Below are 18,040 nucleotides of genomic sequence, written 5' to 3' on the forward strand. Positions count from 1 at the left end.
CAAACTCCAACTGTAATAGTGTTGCACTAAACATAAGGTCTTCTGGTCAAGTCCAGAACAGCATTTCTGCAGTGTGGAGTTCAAATACAATAATACTGGTATGGTACATTCAGCTTTTGGTTAAACTATTCTTCAAATGCTGTTCTATCAATTTGGAAACAGGAGATTCTGCAGATGCTGGAAATCCAGAGCAACACACACAAAATGCTGGAGGAACTTGGGTCAGGCAGCATCTATGGAATGAATAAAATGATGACATTTTGGGACAAGACCATTCTTCAAATATCAGTACTTAAAATAGTATGGAATGATCAAGAAGCCATTTTAAAATTTCTGTTCACATTCTCCAGTTCAATGCATTGCATCCATAACAAGGGGTGGGGGGCTAGATTATGGAGAGATTCAAATAAAAGTACTCAAAACATTCAGCTTTTAGAAACCTGGAGCCATTAGTATTATGTGATCAGACCAGACAGAGCCAGGAATCTCCAGTCAAGTTTATAATTACACAATTTCAAAACTAATCACTGAGCCACAAGAATGAAATACTGAAAGGGTTAACAGTGCTGCTGATAATGCATCCACAACTCTTTCAGAAGAGGTAAAGAGGGGGAGAAAAAAAATCAGTTGGGATGTCAATAGGAAAGGGAATGAAATAAGGATATAGCCAGGAAAAGAGGGAAGGGTTAGATTGATCTTAAAAGGTCAGCACATTGAGAGCCGAATGGCCCATACTATGCTGTAATGTTTTGTTTTATGAAAAGTTTAAATACCAGTTGAAAAGAGAAAATGAAATACAGTGAAGTCAATCAAATAACGGACAAAGTGGGTGAGCTCAGTTTTATCAAATTACAACTACAATTCTTGCTTTTCAGATGTCTTACGATTGATTAAGCATTTGTGTTGTTGCTTTATCTGATGCAGCAATATTTCATGCCTTTCAAAGCAAACAAATATCCTTGGATACAATCCAACTCATGACAGAAGTCAATAATGTCAATGTCTATCAGTGTCAAGTAAACTATGCAAGGTTCATGTTCTCTGTTGCTACGTACTCCTGAATGACTAATGTTGAATCACACATCATCTGCTGCCATACTTGCATAATGTCACCTGTTAATTTCTAACACCATCTCATCTAAAACCAAATGGGTTAACCATTCCTCCCTGAAAATTATGAACTGTCAAAAAAAAAAGTGTTTACAGGCAGAGCCAGGCTTTTGTGAGTACATTTTGTAACCTCAGGAGGCCATGAGCTTCACAGCTAATTTGATGCCACTGACTACAAACCACATACCAGTATATAGTATTAATATAAAATGGGGAGAGGAAGTATAAAGTACTACTGCTCAGTAATAGGTCCTTTGGTCCATCTAGTCTGTGCCAAACTGTTATTCTGCCTAGACACACAGACCTGTACCTGACTATACCCCTCCCATCTATGTACTTACTTAAACTTCCCTTGATGGTACTTGAAGATTCATGTGGATGTGATTAATGGCAGAAAGACTTGTTGATGTAAGATCTTTAAACACTGCTCTTCTATCTCTGGAACCCAGTACAGATTTGACCCATACTATCAGCATGAAAATTCACTCTCTAATAACCACATGATACTTACATAGAAAAATGAAAGTAGCACTAGATCAGGGCCAAAATCAATTGTTCAACCATGGAATCCCTGTGGCACCAATCTATCCCCAATTTCCACCACTCCCCCACAGTCCATTAGTGCTCTGAACAAGAGAAACATATTGACAAGAGATTTTGCAAATGCTGGAAATCAGAAGTAACACATGAGAAATGGAGGAAGATCTCAGGATATCAGGCAGCATCTACGGAGAGAAATAATTTCAACATTTCAGGATGAGAACCTTAATCAGAACTGTAGATCTGCCCTGAAGGATCTCAATGAAGTTCTCAGTCCTAGGAAGGTCTCGTGTTGTTTAAGGTTCGATGATTTGAACATCAAGGAAAATATGACAACACATAGTAGTGGACAAGATTAATGGGTATTGCAATGGTGTTCTTCAGATTTACAGGCAGAAGTGTAGAAGTCATACAGAAGCAATGACAGTGATGGGGAACAGTCACACAGTATTGAGAGAAGGCATCACATTACACACTATTTCCAAAATTAATAAAAAGCTGTTTGAAAGTGCTGGCAAGTTTTTAAACTCTCTATAACTCAGAGCACTAATTTGTGGGCCTCTGTTGGCCGGGGTCGACCATAGACATTAGGTATCTACACATTAGTTGTCCACATATGCGCAAGCTGGAGCAGTATGATAGGAAACTGCTGACCATGCAGCAGGCTGCCCCTTTCCACACAGCTGATAAATTCTGAGGAACAGCAGAGATCAATACAATTTGGCACCAGCAGCATCACAAGAGTTGCCAGTCAGTGCTGATCTCAACATAGGAGTAGCCTAGGGACTGCAGCTCCAGATTTTTCCTTGAGAATTATTCCTGAAGCCTGTCTCATGAGTGGGTATAGCCACAAGGCAGCTGAAGTTTGAGATTAGAGGTTTCCTTCTCTTAGATGAGCTGCGAACCATGCCTGATGAGCCCCATCTGCCCAGAGTGACAGGTTTTAAGGAGTCAGTAACCCACCTTTTCCCCTTCTTCTGTCAGTCAAAAGAGCTCAGCCAGGCTTATTAACTAAGCCCCACATGATGACTAGGAACTAGACTTGATTGTCGGAGGCTATCTGAGATATGCACCATTGGGAGCATTTAATAAGTAGTTGGAGCTCATCCCCACTATCTACTCCCCACCCCGGGCACTCTAGCATATAAGAAAATGCAAACACAAATCACAGGCTGATGTTTGATTTTCACTGGTTTGTGTAGTTCTGTTCCATACTGAGCCATGCATCTACCAAACAACACATCTTAGCATTTACAATAATGTTAATTCCCAACCTAATTAAGTGGTTCAATTAAATACTAATTAACTGTCTTCACTTTACACCAGATTGAATTAAAGGCAAAAATAGTTTATGAACACCCTGGAGTGTTGTTCTGAACAGCGCTCCCTTTGCGAACAGCATCACAACTTACACTTAACGGGACCAAAGAAATTTTGACATTCCACCACACTTGGGTCTGATGTACAAGATGCACCAAAGCACAACACAGCCTAGCAGCAGACCATAAACACCAAGAGATTTTGCAAATGCTGGAAATCCAGCACAGCATATGCAAAATGCTGGAGAAGCTCAACAGATCAGGCAGCATCTATGAAAATGAACATAGTCTACATTTCAGGCAGAGACCCTTCATCAAGACTGGAAAGGAAGGGGGAAGATGGCAGGAGGTAGGCAGAGGTCAAGGAGGACAGTTCAGAAGATGATAGGTGAAGCCTGGTGGTGAGGAGGGGGATTGATGAGTTAGAAGCTGGGAGGTGATAGGAAAGAAAGGGCTGAAGAAAAAAAATCTGATAGAGTGGACCATGGGAGAAAGAGGAGGGGGGGCACCACAGGGAGGTGCTAGGCAAATGAGGAGAAAAGATGAGGCTAGAGTGGGGAATAGAGAAGGGAAGGGGGACCTACACTTAACAGGACTGAAGAAATTCTGACTTTCCAGTCTTAAGCATGATGTACAAGAGGCGCAAAGACCAGCATGACGGGTCTGACTCAGGATGTGGGCCACACTTAACTGCGCAGTCCCAGCAGAAGTTCCTTTACAATAATGTCAGTCATATAAATACTTTATTGATCAAGTCTGAAATTATTTTGTTACAGTAGCAACATTTAAAAACACCATTTAGCAATAATATAATTGTAATAACTAATAGAGTACAGAATAATAATATACACAGTAATTTACCAATGTGCAATAATAATGTATGAAATAAATGCACCCAACCTTCCATGAAAGCCCCTCTTGGAAAGCAACCAAGATCTGACTTAGCACTTTCAACGTAGTAAAATATCCTCAAGTATTTCAAAGGGACATCAACAAGCATTCAGCAGATTTATTAACACTGACATATGCTGTGAAATTTATTGTTTTGGGGTAGCAATAAAGTAACAGATAAAATAGACTATAAATTACAATAATATATACAAAATGGTAGTGTTTATGGATTCATTAACAAGTTATGGGCAGGTGTCCAAGCACTAATCAGCAACACAAGAGATGCTGGAAATCCAGAACAACATACACAAAATGCTGGAGAAACACGGCAAGCCAAGCAGCATCTATGGAAATGAATGAACAGTCGACATTTTGGACCAAAAACCTTCACAAGGACATCTTTATAGGAAGGGGAAGTGAGCTTTTGGGAAGGAATTCCTTGGAATCCGAGGGTAAAGGAGCAAATCAAGAACAGTGGAAGAATGCAAGAATTCTCAAAAGCACTATGACACACAATGGCCAGGACAACAGGGAGGAATATTAGAATCAGCCTTAATACCGCTGGCATGCGTCATGAAATTTGTTATTTTGTAGCAGCGAACTAAATTACAGTACAAAAAAATGCAAAAAGAGAAAAATTACTGATGTAGTGTACAATGTTCCTTGTCCATCCAGTAATTTAATGATGGAGGGGAAGAAGCTGTTCGAGCGAGAGAGCAGGTGTGTGTCTCTGTCTCACCTCCCTGATGGTAGCAATCAGAAGAGGGCATGTCCTGGGTGATGGGGGGGGTGTGGTCCTTAATGATGAATATCACCTTTTTGAGACATTGCCTTTTAAAAATGTTTTCGATACTGAGGAGGCCAGTGCCAGAAGAAATCTGAAAACAGGATGTGCATGTTTTAAAAGAGTCTAAAGAAAGAATTGAGTCAAATAGCAACCAAGTGAATATGGTAACACACACGCCAAATGCTGGTGGAATGCAGCAGGCCAGGCAGCATCTATAGGGAAAAGCACTCTCGACGTTTCGGGCCAAGACCCTTCGTCAGGACTAAATTGAAGGGCCAAAGAAATTACAGATGGGGAGCAACGAGAGAGGGTTTCACTGAACTCCCGTCAAAGAGAAGATTTAAACGTCTTCGGTGTAGGCATCACTGGCAGAGGCTTCGCAGTAGTGAATTTAAAAAGCAAACATGAGGAAATCTGCAGATGCTGGAAATTCAAGCAACACACAGAAGGTGCTGGTGGAACACAGCAGGTCAGGCAGCATCTATAGGGAGAAGCACTGTCGACGTTTTGGGCTGAGACCATTCGTCAAGTGAATATGGTATTAGCTGGAACATCCTCTATCATGAAATAGGCTTGACAAAACAAAGGGAAAATAATCAAAGACAGAAAGACTGTGCATGATAACTCACCGAAAAGTCTCAGTGATTTCAATAACCTCAAGAAAGCTTCACAGGGTGCTAACAAGAAATCACACAAATTTGCCTCCATTCCACACACAACTTACCTACCATCTGACACCCCCTCCTCTTCTCCTTTGTGTACTGGCCATCTCCCTCATTCCTGATGCAGAGTTTCAACTTGACAATTCATTTCCTCACACAGATGTTGCTCGACCTACTGAGTTTCTCCAGAAGATTTTTTTTTGTTGCTTAAAATTCTAGTCCAATTCCAAAGCAAGGTCAAAAGTGGGATATTTGCTTATGATTACACAATCTTTATAACAGTGAAGCTATCTATACAGCCTGCACGGAGGCCTAAAAAGATTTGACACTTGACCTGACAAGTATTCATCCCACAAGACATACAAAACCTAACTTCAACAAGGTGATATCTATACCATTTCCCCTTTGATATTCAATGGCATTACTTTGGAGAACCCATCACATATTATTGGAGGATAATAATTGATCAAAAAGTTTAACTGAGCCAGCCGCAATTACTAAAGCACGCACTTTTTCTTCTTTTTATATTTACGCAGTTTGTCTTTTACACCTTGTTGTTTGTCCGTCCTGTTTGGTGTGGTCTTTCATTGATTCCACTGTGTTTCTTGGATTTACTGTTGTATGCCCGCAAGAAAATTAATCTCAGGGTTGTTTATGGTGACAGATAAATGTACTGTGATAATAAATTGATCTCGAATATGGAATTGTGCTCTCTCGCAACAGCAAGAACCTTACCATGCAGAGCAAAGCAGCTATTTCAACAAAGCAGCATGCCTGTAGTGCATGCCTTTCTCACAATGCACAATTATCCTCGGCGACAAGGACAATGACATCTGGAATTTAGGTACACACATGCAACTCTCCCCCCCCCCCCCCCAGAATACTATCTGACACTTCATTGCTGCTGGCTAAATTATTGAAATACTGTACTTCCAGAATATTTAATCAGATACAAGAAAAAAATGTGCAGATGCTGTAAATCCAAGTAACTCACACGTAATGCAGCTATGGCATAGGTCGGCAACCCGCGGCTCTTTCATCTCTGTGCTGCGGCTCCCTGTGGCTTTGGAAAATAAATGATGAGTATTTAATTAAAATGTATTTTATGTTAGTTTTTGAAATGTAATTCTAAATTTGAAGATTATGGTGATCTTGTACAATCTAAATAAAACTTGTTTTTTGTCGCTATTAATATACGTCAACACTGCCAATGCCTGACACCCGCCAGTGCGCGATTTCTTTAATTTTTCGATCCAAGGTAGGCTAACTATGGAGAATTCTAAAAAAAAGAAAAGTGACTGAAGAAAACAGAACATTTAATGATACGTGGGCAGATTCATCTGCTTTCACTGCTGACAAGACTGGTTTACCTGTATGCTTAATATGCAATGAGAAACTAGCAAACAACAAAAGGTCAAATGTTGCAAGGCATTTCCAGGGGAGGTGCTGAAACGCTTTGTCACAAAGTGTACAGCTCTTCAGGGGAAAGGACGCACAGCCCTGCACATGTTGGAGGATGTTTTGGCATTCGAGCACAAGTTGACAGTGCTTGCCAGAGATTTACAGAAAGGCACATTGTCTCACTTCCCCAATTTGAGAGAGTTCAAACAAGCTCACAACATGATAAATTCGGAGTATTTACATTCTGCAATCATCTCAATGCAAACATCATTTGGGAAATGGTTCTGAGAGTTCAGAGAGGAAAAAAAAAAACACATTATCCTTCCTGGTCACTCCCCTAAGCATCGATCCATCCCTACTGAATACGACTGCATTGGCAGGTGTGAGTCAACCTGATCTTGAGATGGAACTGGCCGACATAGCCGACAAAGGCATATGGGTGTCCAGGTTTAGACGCTTGACAGCAGACCTTGAAGATGTTGCCTGTCAGAAGGCCGTTCTTGCTCAGAATCACAAATGGAGTGATATTGAAAACCTCCTCAAACCGGACAAACTTGTGTTCGAAACATGGAATGCTATCCCCGACATTTATGTAAACATTAAAAAGTATGCGCTTGGAGTCCTGTCGATCTTTGGATCCACATATGTATGTGAGCAGGTGTTCTCCAACATGAACTTTATTAAAAACAAACATCGCGCACGCCTCACAGATGACAGCTTGCGATCCTGTGTAAAGATGAAGGTGACGTCATACAGCCCTGATGTGCAGACGCTGTGCGCTGAGGTCCAGGAGCAGAAATCCCATTAACCAAGTATGATAAATATTTTAATTGCCTATTATTTTACGTATATTCATATTTTTTCATCGTTCAGTGAAATAGTCCTTTTATTTTTCAGGTTGACAGCTGGCTGACGTTATTTTTGGTTTGCTGCTGGCAGACAATTTAAGTTCGGTGTTTTTCATAAATACAAGAAGGACTCAAATAGACATTGAGTATTTTACTAAAAAGTAACCTTCAACTCAACGTCTTTTTTTCCAGAGTTCAAAATGTTTTTGTTGCATGCTGAAATGTAATTTCGTTTTCTCTGCAGGAGTTCATCGATTTCATAAATGCAACACATTATAGTTTGTTTATACATAGCATAAAGGCAAAAAAAAACGTTGTATGCAGTGTCATTTCATTTTAAATGTCAAACGGGTTTTGTGGCTCCCAGTGTTTTCTTTTCTGTGGGAAACGGGTCCAAATGGCTCTTTCAGTGGTAAAGGTTGCCGACCCCTGAGCGGAGGAATTAACAGTCAACATTTTGGGCTCGATGAAGGGTCTCAGCCTGAAACATTAAATTGTTTACTCAGTTCCATAGACACTGCTTGACATTCTGAGCTCCTCCAGCATTGTGTGTTTCTCTGAATTTCCAACATCTGCAGAATCTTGTGCTCATTCTAACTGCTCCCTGCCACCATTCCTAGGACAAATCAGTAGCAGCAATAAACACTGGCCTTCTCAAACATCTTGTGAATTAATATACAGCTTTTCACTTGCTTGAAATCTCAGAAGTATTCCAGAATTAACATTTCAGTCAAAGAGTCTTTCACAATAGACTGGCGTCCTATCCGGGGTGGGAGAGGAAGTAGTCCCGTACTCTCAGTGGCTTCACACCATGGAAACCAGCATAAGCACTGGCCTGATAAGCCTACAAGGACTTTAACTTTAACTCAAAGAGCCTTTGGCAGGACAGTAAAATAGAAAGACACCAAGTTGATCAGTTTTCTTCTTTCATTCTCATTTCTGATGAGGGACTTCAACTTGAAAAATTCACTTGACTTCTCATATTCCAGATGCTATCACAAGCAATTTGCTTTTAGTTCAGAAGAGCTCATGTTTGGCCAAAGGCAAACTGGTTCTTTGATGTTCACCTACTATTGGTTAAAACTTTTGAACCCTGAAGAATAAGGGGCGACCTCATTGAAACCTATTGAATGGTGAGTGAAATACCCTGATAGAGTGGATATGGAGGGGATGTTTCCTATGGTGGGTAAGTCCAAGACCAGAGAACACAGCTTCAGATTAGAGGGGTGTCCTTTTAGAACAGAGATGAGGAAGAATTTCTTTAGCCAGAGAGTGGTGAATCTGTGGAATTCTTTGCCATAGAAAGCTGTGGAGGCCAAGTCTTCATGTATATTTAAGATTCTTGATTAGTCAAGGCATGAAGGGATATGGGGAGAAGGCAGAGGATTGAAGCAGAGAGGAAAATTGGATCAGCCATGATGATATGGCAGAGCAGATCCAAAGGACCAAATGGCCCAATTCTACTCCTATATCTTATGGTCAATTAGGAAGGAAGGAAGGGATTCCTACAAACAAGAAAAAAATTAGTAGATGCTGCAATTCTAAACAACACACAAAATGCTGGAGGAACTCAATAGGTCACGCAGCATCTATGGAAAAAGTACAGTCGATGTTTCAGGTCGAGACTCTTTGGCAGGACTGGAGCAGTGAGGTAGATTAAGATAGAACAATAACAATGTTGAATAAAGTGTAACAGTTACAGAGAAAGTGCAGTGCAGGTACGCGATAAGGTGCAAGATCATAAAGTAGATTGAGAGGTCATGAGTCCATCTTATTGTATAAGAGGTTCGTTCACAAGCCTGATGATAGTGGGATGAAGCTGTCCTTGAGCCTGGCACATGTGCTTTCAGGCTTTTGTATCTCTTGCCCGATTGGGGAAGGAAGGTGGGTACATGGTGGGGGGGGGGGGGGGGGGGGGAGGAGGAGAGAAGAAAAGAGAACGTTCCAGGTGGGATCTTTGATCATGCTGGCTGCATTACTTTCTCCCCTCAGCATTGTTTTTATGTATACAGTTTGATTTCTTTTCCACATTAGCTGTTTGACACATTGTCTGTTCAGGTATTATTTTTTCTGTAAATGTTTGCATGCGAAACTCTGCCATAGATGCTCCCAGACCTGGCTGCAAAAGAAGGTTCTGGCACGGGGCTAGCAACCCCATCCCAAAAAAACCCAGAGCTACAGAAGCTGCAAACATCTTGGGAGAGGAAGGATCTTTGTGGTGCAGGCAACCTTCTATCGGCCCAGGAGAGAGGATTCTGGCAAGCTGCTGTCAGTGGCCTATGCCCCAATAGGGGCAATGGGCTTGGGAGGAAACGCTGCCAAAAAAAGAATCAAGGGAGAATATGGCAAATAAATTTACTAGGGGTCCGTGGAAAGAGACTGGTTTCCATGATGTGCTGAGCTGTGTCCACAACTCTCTGCAGTTTCTCATGGTCATGGGCAGAGCGCACTAAATGGGAACATGAACATAAACTTCATGCGCATTTGTGAAGGTTGCAAAATATTTACTGATAAAGTCAGTGAAAGCACAAAGCTAACAGTTTATGCTAATACAACATGCTACTTTAAATACCTTCTTTAAAGATCAAGGTCCAAGGGGTAATCTGGGAGGGGAAAATGATACAGTAACTGTAGCTACATTACATCCATGCAGAAAACGAGCCTTTATTGCTCCCAGAATAAAGAAATTAGGGACTCATGGATCACAAATCAAACAAGATGGACAGTGCTTGTGTTTCAGTCACAGGATTACGATTACAAACTGCCTGAATGTATTGCAATTATTGCTATAACCAGGGTAGCCAATTTGTGCACTGCAAACTCCTACAGATAGCAAATTAAGGAACAGATTAGTTTTTTTTTTCATGTACATCAAAACAACAAAATGTTCATAGTTTGCCTCAAATTAAATCAGCGAGAATTGTGCTGGGCAGCCTGCAAGTGCACTAACCCTAACCTGTACACCTTTGTAGCAAGGAAGGAAATCAGAGCACCCAGACGAAACCCACGCAGACACAAGGATAATGTACAGTGGCAGGAATTTAACCCAGATCAACTGAACACTGGAATGCTGACACTATAGCAACATTACGCTAACCAGTACTCCACCTGGCCGCCCGCAATTCAACAGATAGCATTCAACAAATGGCCAAACTGCCCATTTAATGAGACAGATGATAGGGTTAATATTGCTCTGGAAACCAGGAATAAATCCCTATTCATCAGAACAGAAGCATATTTTCTATCCACCCAAAGGGGGGAGAGTCACATTAACATCACTGCAGAATGATTTCAAATGTACTTAGTCTCAGCTTTTTACCTGCACCATTATAGTCTCAGGGCAGTGAAACAAACAGGAAGTATTATTGATCTGCAACAGAAGGGAGGCAAAAATACTGTCTGTAAACTCAAGCTTTGTGCCCGGTTTTGAGGCCAAAGTTTCAACCCTGTGAAACATTTGTCAATATTACACTTGCAACAGTCTGGACTATGAACATAATTCGATGACCATGCCTAAATAATCACTAGCAACTGGGCTGAACACCAGAATAAGTATATGCTCATAGAATTGTGAACTTCACTAATAACACTTGATGTTGATCAGACTTTGCACCATAAATGGAAATTCAGATTAAAACAGGAAAATACAGAAAATATCAAGAATAAAAGGGGTAAAAGCTATAGTGTTTATATTGCACCTATCAAATCACAAAGCACTTCACACCCAAGAATTATTAAACTGTCGTCACTCATTAAGATGTCTAGTATATTTTAACTTGGTTGAAAAAATCCAAATGGTTTATTTTACTGTGTTCAGTATTAATGTGGACAAGAGTGCTTCCCAGATGATTGTTGACAGATGTTTTCACTTAAATCTTTGCTCCTACTGGTGCACTTTCATTAAATTGTTATCAGCATCAACTGATTAAGAAATTCTCCCTTTAACCTTTGAAGTCCTCATACCATCCCTGGTTCTGATATGAAGGTCATTTTCAAATACATGAGTGTCATACAATATCCTGAGTGTCATACAAATTACTTTTTAATATCTCAGGGAAGAGCTGTATTCAGCTATCACAACATCCTCGTGGGGATAAAAACATTTTCCCAAAACACACAGAATTATATAGACATAACAAACTTCTGCCCACTGTGCCCATGCCAAACATATTACCCACCTATGTTAATCGTAGCTCCTTCTACACTTTTCCTATCCAAGTACCTGAATGAGTGGATACATCACCACCTGTAATGGAAACACTAGTACACTTGAACAGAAAACCCTACAAAATGTCAGGGATACAGCCCAGTCCATAACGGGTAAAGCTCTCCCCACCTATGAGCACATTTCCACCAAGCAATGTGCTATGAATGTGCCACAACTCTGAGGGGCCGAAGGGTACAAAGTAGGCCCCTCCTTTTTGAGAATCACCAGATCGCTATTAATTCGGGTCTGGGACCCAGGAAATGAGAGAGAATCCTCAAGGTTTTGGAATGTGTCTTGACCTCTGCAAGACAAAGCCACGGATAACGGCCATTGTCTCTTGGAGACGGAATTGTGTATTGAGTACTGTCCCATTCATTGAAGACCTCAGGAGATGACCAAAGTGGGCTGGTTGAGGGATTGCATCATCCCAACCTAAATGACATCCAAGACCCCGTGAGTAAGGATAAAAGAGGGTCTGGGAAACAACCCCTTTTATATGCACCAGGATAAACGCTAGAAATCCCATGACAGCGTTTAATAGCGACAGCTGGTGGGGGGCTCGCGTGCGTCCTTTCCTGTTGCCTGGGATTGGGGCCTTACCACGGAAGAATGGCTTTAGCTAAAGGACCGGCTGCACCAATAGAACTCTCCAAGGATCGAAATCATAAAAAGGAAAAGCTGGCAAGTTTCTAAAAATCTCTCTTGACTCCAACCAAAGGCTGCAGCCTGAATGAACTGAGTGACTTTTATATTTCCATTGGACAATACATTATCCCCTACACAACGATAGAGCTTATTTTTTATTGATTATTATTATACCCACACTTTTAGATTTAGTATTGATGACCTATATTATCTGTATGCTTGCATTGATATTATTTTTTGTGTATTTTTATCAATAAATACTGTTAAAAATAGTACCATCAGACTTTAATGGACCTCTCTATCTTTGCTGGTAAGTGACCCAGTTACGGGGTTCGTAACAAATGTCGCAGGAAAGTAGTATCCATCAGGGACCCCCATCATCCAGGCCATGCTCTCTTCCTGAATCTGATGGTGTAGGTCTTGAGCCTCCTGTGAGAACATTTATAACCCCTCAACCCTGCCAGTTTCTGACAGCAGCTATCTGATTTAGTTGTTTGTGCAAAGCTGTATTTATCATGGATTGCTAGTTCCCATGGGCAGGTTATTGTAGGATTTCTCAATCATTTTGTACTGATGGTGTTGCTAATACAGCTGTGGCTATCTTGCTTTTTGACTCAGTACATTGAAGCTAAGATCTGCTTGGCTGACCACAACATTTAGTCTTCAGTACTTGGGTGACAGTGGTGCTGTCTTTTAGAAGATACTATTTAACTGTTTCTTTGCTGTACTGCTCTGTGACAGGCCCATCTAGTCCATGCCAAACTTGTTCTGTCTCATTCCATTCACCTGCACCAAGACCATAGCCCTCCATACCTCTACCATTTTCATGCTTATCCAAATTTCTTAAATGTTGCGATTGAACCTGCATCCATCATAGCCTCTAGCAGCTTGTTCCTTCTCAGACTTCCCTAAGATTTCACCTTTCACCCTTGACCTATGCCCTCTAGTTCTAGTCCTGCCCAACCTCAGAGGAAAAAGCCTGCTTGCATTCACCCTCTATAATTTTGTATACCTCTTTAAAAAAAACTCCCCTCATTCTCCTATGTTGTATCAGATCCCTGGCACCATGTGAAGTGTTTTGCCAGTGCTTTCCCACCCCCCCCCCCTCAATGAAGACAACTTGTCATTGGGTCTTGTAGCAATGGGACCTTGTTACCATGTAAGAAATTCAGCAATGTTGCACTTCCCAAGTGCAGTGGCAAAATATGTGCGTAAGGTAGTGAAGATGTTTGGTATGTTTGCCTTTAACAATCAGGCATTGAGTCTGAGTTGGGACGTTGTATTGCAGCTGTACAGACATTGATTAGAACACATGATGGTTTTGTGTTCTGGTCACCACTCTGTAGAGAGGGGGTGGTTTATATCAAAAGAGAGCAGAGAAGATTCACATAGATGTTGCCTCCAACTAAATACTTGCATGGTGAATAGTAAGGCACTGAGGAGTGCAACAGAACAGGGGGATCTGGGGATAGAGATCTAGAGTTCCTTGAAATGTGGGATTATGCTTAGACAGGGTCATAAACAGAGCTTTTGGCACAGTGGCCTTCATAAATCAATGTCCTGAGTACAGAACAATCACAAACAAAATCTGCAACACACACAAAAGCTGGAACAACTCAGCTGACCAGGCAGCATCTATGGAAAACAGAACAGTTCATTAGGACTGGAGGAAAAGATGAGTCAGAGTAAGAAAGTGGGGGAAGGGGAGGAAGGACCACAAGGTGATGGGTGAAACTGGGAGGGGTGAAGTAAAGAGCTATGAAGTTGTTTGGCGAAAGAGATAGAGGGCTGGAGAAGGGGGAAATCTGATAGGAGAGGATAAAGGACCATGGAAGAAAGAAAAGGAGTGGAACCTGATGGCATGAACATTCATTTCTTGAACTTCTGGTAATGCCTCCCCCACCACCTCACCATTCCCTTTTCTCTCACTCACCATGCTTGCCCATCACTTCTGTGTGGTTCTCCTCCCCCTTTTCTTTCTTCCATGGCCTTCTGTCCTCTATCAGATTTCTCCCTTCTCCAGCTCTGTATCTTTCACCAATCAACTTCCCATTTCTTTACTCTCCCCCCCCCCCCCACAACCTTCCTGATTTCACCAGTCACCCTGTGGTTCTCCCCCCTCACTTTCTTATTCTGACTCCTCATCTTATTTTCCAGTCCTGATGAAGGGTCTTGGCCCAAAATGTCAATTATACTCTTTTTTTTCCCCCATAGATGCTGCCTGGCCTGCTGAGTTCCTCCAGTATTTTATGTGTTTATTGAGCACAGGAATTGGGATGTTATGTTGGAAGTTGTATCGAAAGTTGTTGAGGTTAATTTGGAGTATTGTGTGCAGTCCTGGTCACCCACCTACAGGAAAGATATTAATAAGACTTAAAAAGTGCTGAGAAAATTTACAAGAATGTTCTGGGGCATGAGTATTCCATGACTGCAGTTATAAAGAGATTGGGTCATCATCATTAATAGAGGTATATAAAATTGAGGTGATTAAATGGGGTAAATGCACGGTTTTTCCACAGTGAGACTAGAGGTCATGGGTTAAGGATGAAAGGCAAAATATTTAAGTGGAACACGATTATGGTGTTTGACCATAGTTATTCTTGGCAAATTTTTCTAAAGTGGTTTGCCAATTCCTCCTTTTGGCCAGTATCTTTATAAGACGAGTGACCCCAGCCATTATCAATACTCTTCAGAGACTACCTGGAGTCAGTGGTTGTAAAACCAGGACTTGTGATATGCACCAGTTGCTCATACGACCATCCACCACCTGCTTCCAAGACTTGACATGACCCTGATCGAGGGGAGTGCTTTGCTGAATAGGCACTACACCTTGCCCAAGGGTGACCTGCAGGCTAGTGGGGGAAAAGAGCACTTTACACGTCCTTTAGCAGAGACGTACCTCCATGCCACCACCCAAGAGATTGGATAGGCTAGGTTAATTCTCACTGAAGCACAGAGGCTGAGAGGTGATCTTTTAGAAATTTATAAAATTGAGGGGCATAGATAAGTCTTTAGTTGTAGACTCTGCTGTCCTGCAAAAGAGGGCATAGGTTTAGGCTGAGAGGGGAGAAATTTAAAAGGGGCCTGAAGGGTAAATCTTTCAGAGGATGGATGATGCCTGGAAGGAGTTGCCAGAGAGTGTGTTAGAGGAGGTACATTTACAATGTTTAAAAGGTATTTGGACAGGTACATTGAAAGTAAATTTATTATCCAAGTAGATGTGTCACTGTATGCAACTCCATTTCTTTGTGGGCATTCAAAGAAAGAAATTCTTAAAAATAATAAGAATAATAAAGAAGAAATAAATATCAAGAGGTTCCTCAGGTTGTCATAGCCGGGGCAGGAGTTAGTGGGGATAAGCTTCTACTACCTACTAAATAGTAGGTGTCTCAAATGGCCTATGACAGCCAAGTCAAGGTCTTGGTCTTCATATATAGCTTTGCTTCCAAGCCTGGCAGAACCATTTTCACTGACAGAAGGGACAAAAGTCGCTTACCAGCTCCTTAACAGAGCTGGACACCAGCCCCAGACAGTTCTCCTCCACCACCACTCTCTTCTGCCTAGCAGACCTTACCCTCACTCTAAATAATTTCTCTTGGGTCCTACCACCTCCTTCAAACAAAAGGGGTAAGCATGAACACTCGCATGGGTTCCAGCTATGCCTGCCTGGTTATCGACTGCTTGGAACAGTCTATGTTGCAAGCCTACACTGGTGACCATCCCGCACTTTTCCTACCCTACATTGACAACTGCATTGGCGCTACTTCCTGCATTCATGCTGAACTTATCGATTACATCCACTTTGCCAACTTCCACCTGACCCTCAAATTCACCTAGTCCATTTCTGGCACTTTCAATTTTCTTCTTCAGCCCTTTATTTGCTACCTCTCACCTCCCAGCTCATCACTTCAAGCCCCTCCTCAGCCATCTGGCCTTACCCATCACCTTCTAGTTTGCACTCCTTTCTCTCCCCCCCCCCCAACCTCCTTAATTTGACTTTATTTCCCCTACCTTTCCAGTCCTAATGTTAGGCCTCAGCCTGATACATCAGCACTTTATTCTTCATGTATACAGCTTTTTAGAGTCCCAGGAAACATAATGTGTTAAAGTGCACAAATCCGCTGCAGGCTAATCCACACTACTATAGTTGTCTGAAATATTTTTCTACCTGCCAGGACAGGATCTTAGTTTGAATATTTAATTAATGACAGAGTCACAAGCCAATTATTTTGATCCCCAACCTTTGCTATTGCTATTTCCCTAGGTAGGAAAGTGTTAATTAATACTTTTCCAATTCTCCAAACAACACCCCCCACCACCACCAAAAGCATCTGGTTCAATGCAGTGTTTAATATATTGCAATCTGTCTCTCACCGAGAAGCCAAGCAACTCATCTTGTATCACATTTTTACCACCTGCCAATACTTCAGGATGTTATGAACGGTTTTACAACTGATTAACAGCAAAAATAGAAACTGCTGTCAAAGCTCTCAAGTCAGGACCTGTGAAAAGAGAAGCTGTTAACCTTCCTCATCAATGACATTTTGTTAAAACTGGAGAAAAATCAAAAATATTAAGGGTGGTGAGAATAAATGCATGAAACAGGGTGAGGGGAAGACAGGACACTACCACCAATTGGGGACCAGAACATGAAAGTAACTTATTAATGGTAGGTACTCACTAGAAGGCATAGAGTCAGAACAGAGGAGAAAGACAGAAGAATGAAACAAACATTTTATTTTTCCTTGCTCTCTCCCAGAGTAAACACCAGCTCCAGTTTGACTAGCTGCCATTAACGACTCTCCTTTACGCAAACATACATCACCAAATACAAGACCATAAGATGAAGTAGGCCATTCAGCCCATCGAGTCTACTCCGCCATTCAATCATGGGCTGATCTGATTCTTCCAGTCATCCCCACTCCAGTCTTCTCCGCATACCCTTTGATGCCCTGGTCAATCAAGAACCTCTCTCTGCCTTAAATGCACCCAATGACTTCGACTCCACAGCCACTCATGGCAACAAATTCCACAGATTTACCACCCTCTGACTAAAGTAATTTCTCTGCATCTCAGTTCTAAATGGACGGCCTTCAATCCTGAAGTTGTGCCCTCTTGTCCTAGAATCCCCTACCATGGGAAATAACTTTGCCATGTTTCTATGAGATCCCCCCTCATTCTCCTGGATCTCCAGGGAATATAGCCCAAGAGCAGCCAGATGTTCCTCATACAGTAACCCTTTCATTCCTGGAATCATTCTTATGAATCTTCTCTGAACTCTCTCCAATTCAGTATATCCTTTCAAAATAAGGAGCCCAAAACTGCACACAATACTCAAAGTATAGTCTCACAAGTGCCTTATAGAGCCTCAACATCATATCCCTGCTCTCATATTCTACACCCCAAGAAATGAATGCCAACATTGCATGTGCCTTCTTCACCACCGACTCAACCTGGAGGTTAACCTTTAGGGTATCCTGCACAAGGACTCCCAAGTCCCTTTGCATCTCTGCATTTTGAATTCTCTCCCCATCTAAACAATAGTCTGCCTGTTTATTTCTTCCACCAAAGTGCATGACCATACACTTTCCAACACTGTATTTCATTTGCCACTTTTGTCCATTCCCTTA

The 18,040-nt window shown here is 41.6% G+C and overlaps 1 protein-coding gene across 7 annotated transcripts in view; it reads right to left on the reverse strand.

Moving 5' to 3' along the window:
• The window catches only part of slc25a42 (solute carrier family 25 member 42), a 76,152-nt gene that overhangs the window by 46,893 nt on the left and 11,219 nt on the right, over window positions 1-18,040 (reverse strand). For 2 of the 7 annotated variants that reach the window (XM_059990968.1, XM_059990963.1), the window contains exon 2: window positions 6,304-6,372. The exons of 3 other annotated variants lie outside the window; for them this stretch is intronic. The gene's annotated coding sequence lies outside the window, so the exon portion shown is untranslated. Of the gene's footprint in view, window positions 1-6,303; window positions 6,373-10,877; window positions 10,951-18,040 lie in introns of those variants that run through there. 2 more of the 7 variants (XM_059990969.1, XM_059990964.1) reach the window with 1 other exon arrangement.

This window comes from Hypanus sabinus, chromosome 16 (genome assembly GCF_030144855.1).
Source record: "Hypanus sabinus isolate sHypSab1 chromosome 16, sHypSab1.hap1, whole genome shotgun sequence".
In the NCBI taxonomy this organism is placed as follows: domain Eukaryota; kingdom Metazoa; phylum Chordata; class Chondrichthyes; order Myliobatiformes; family Dasyatidae; genus Hypanus; species Hypanus sabinus.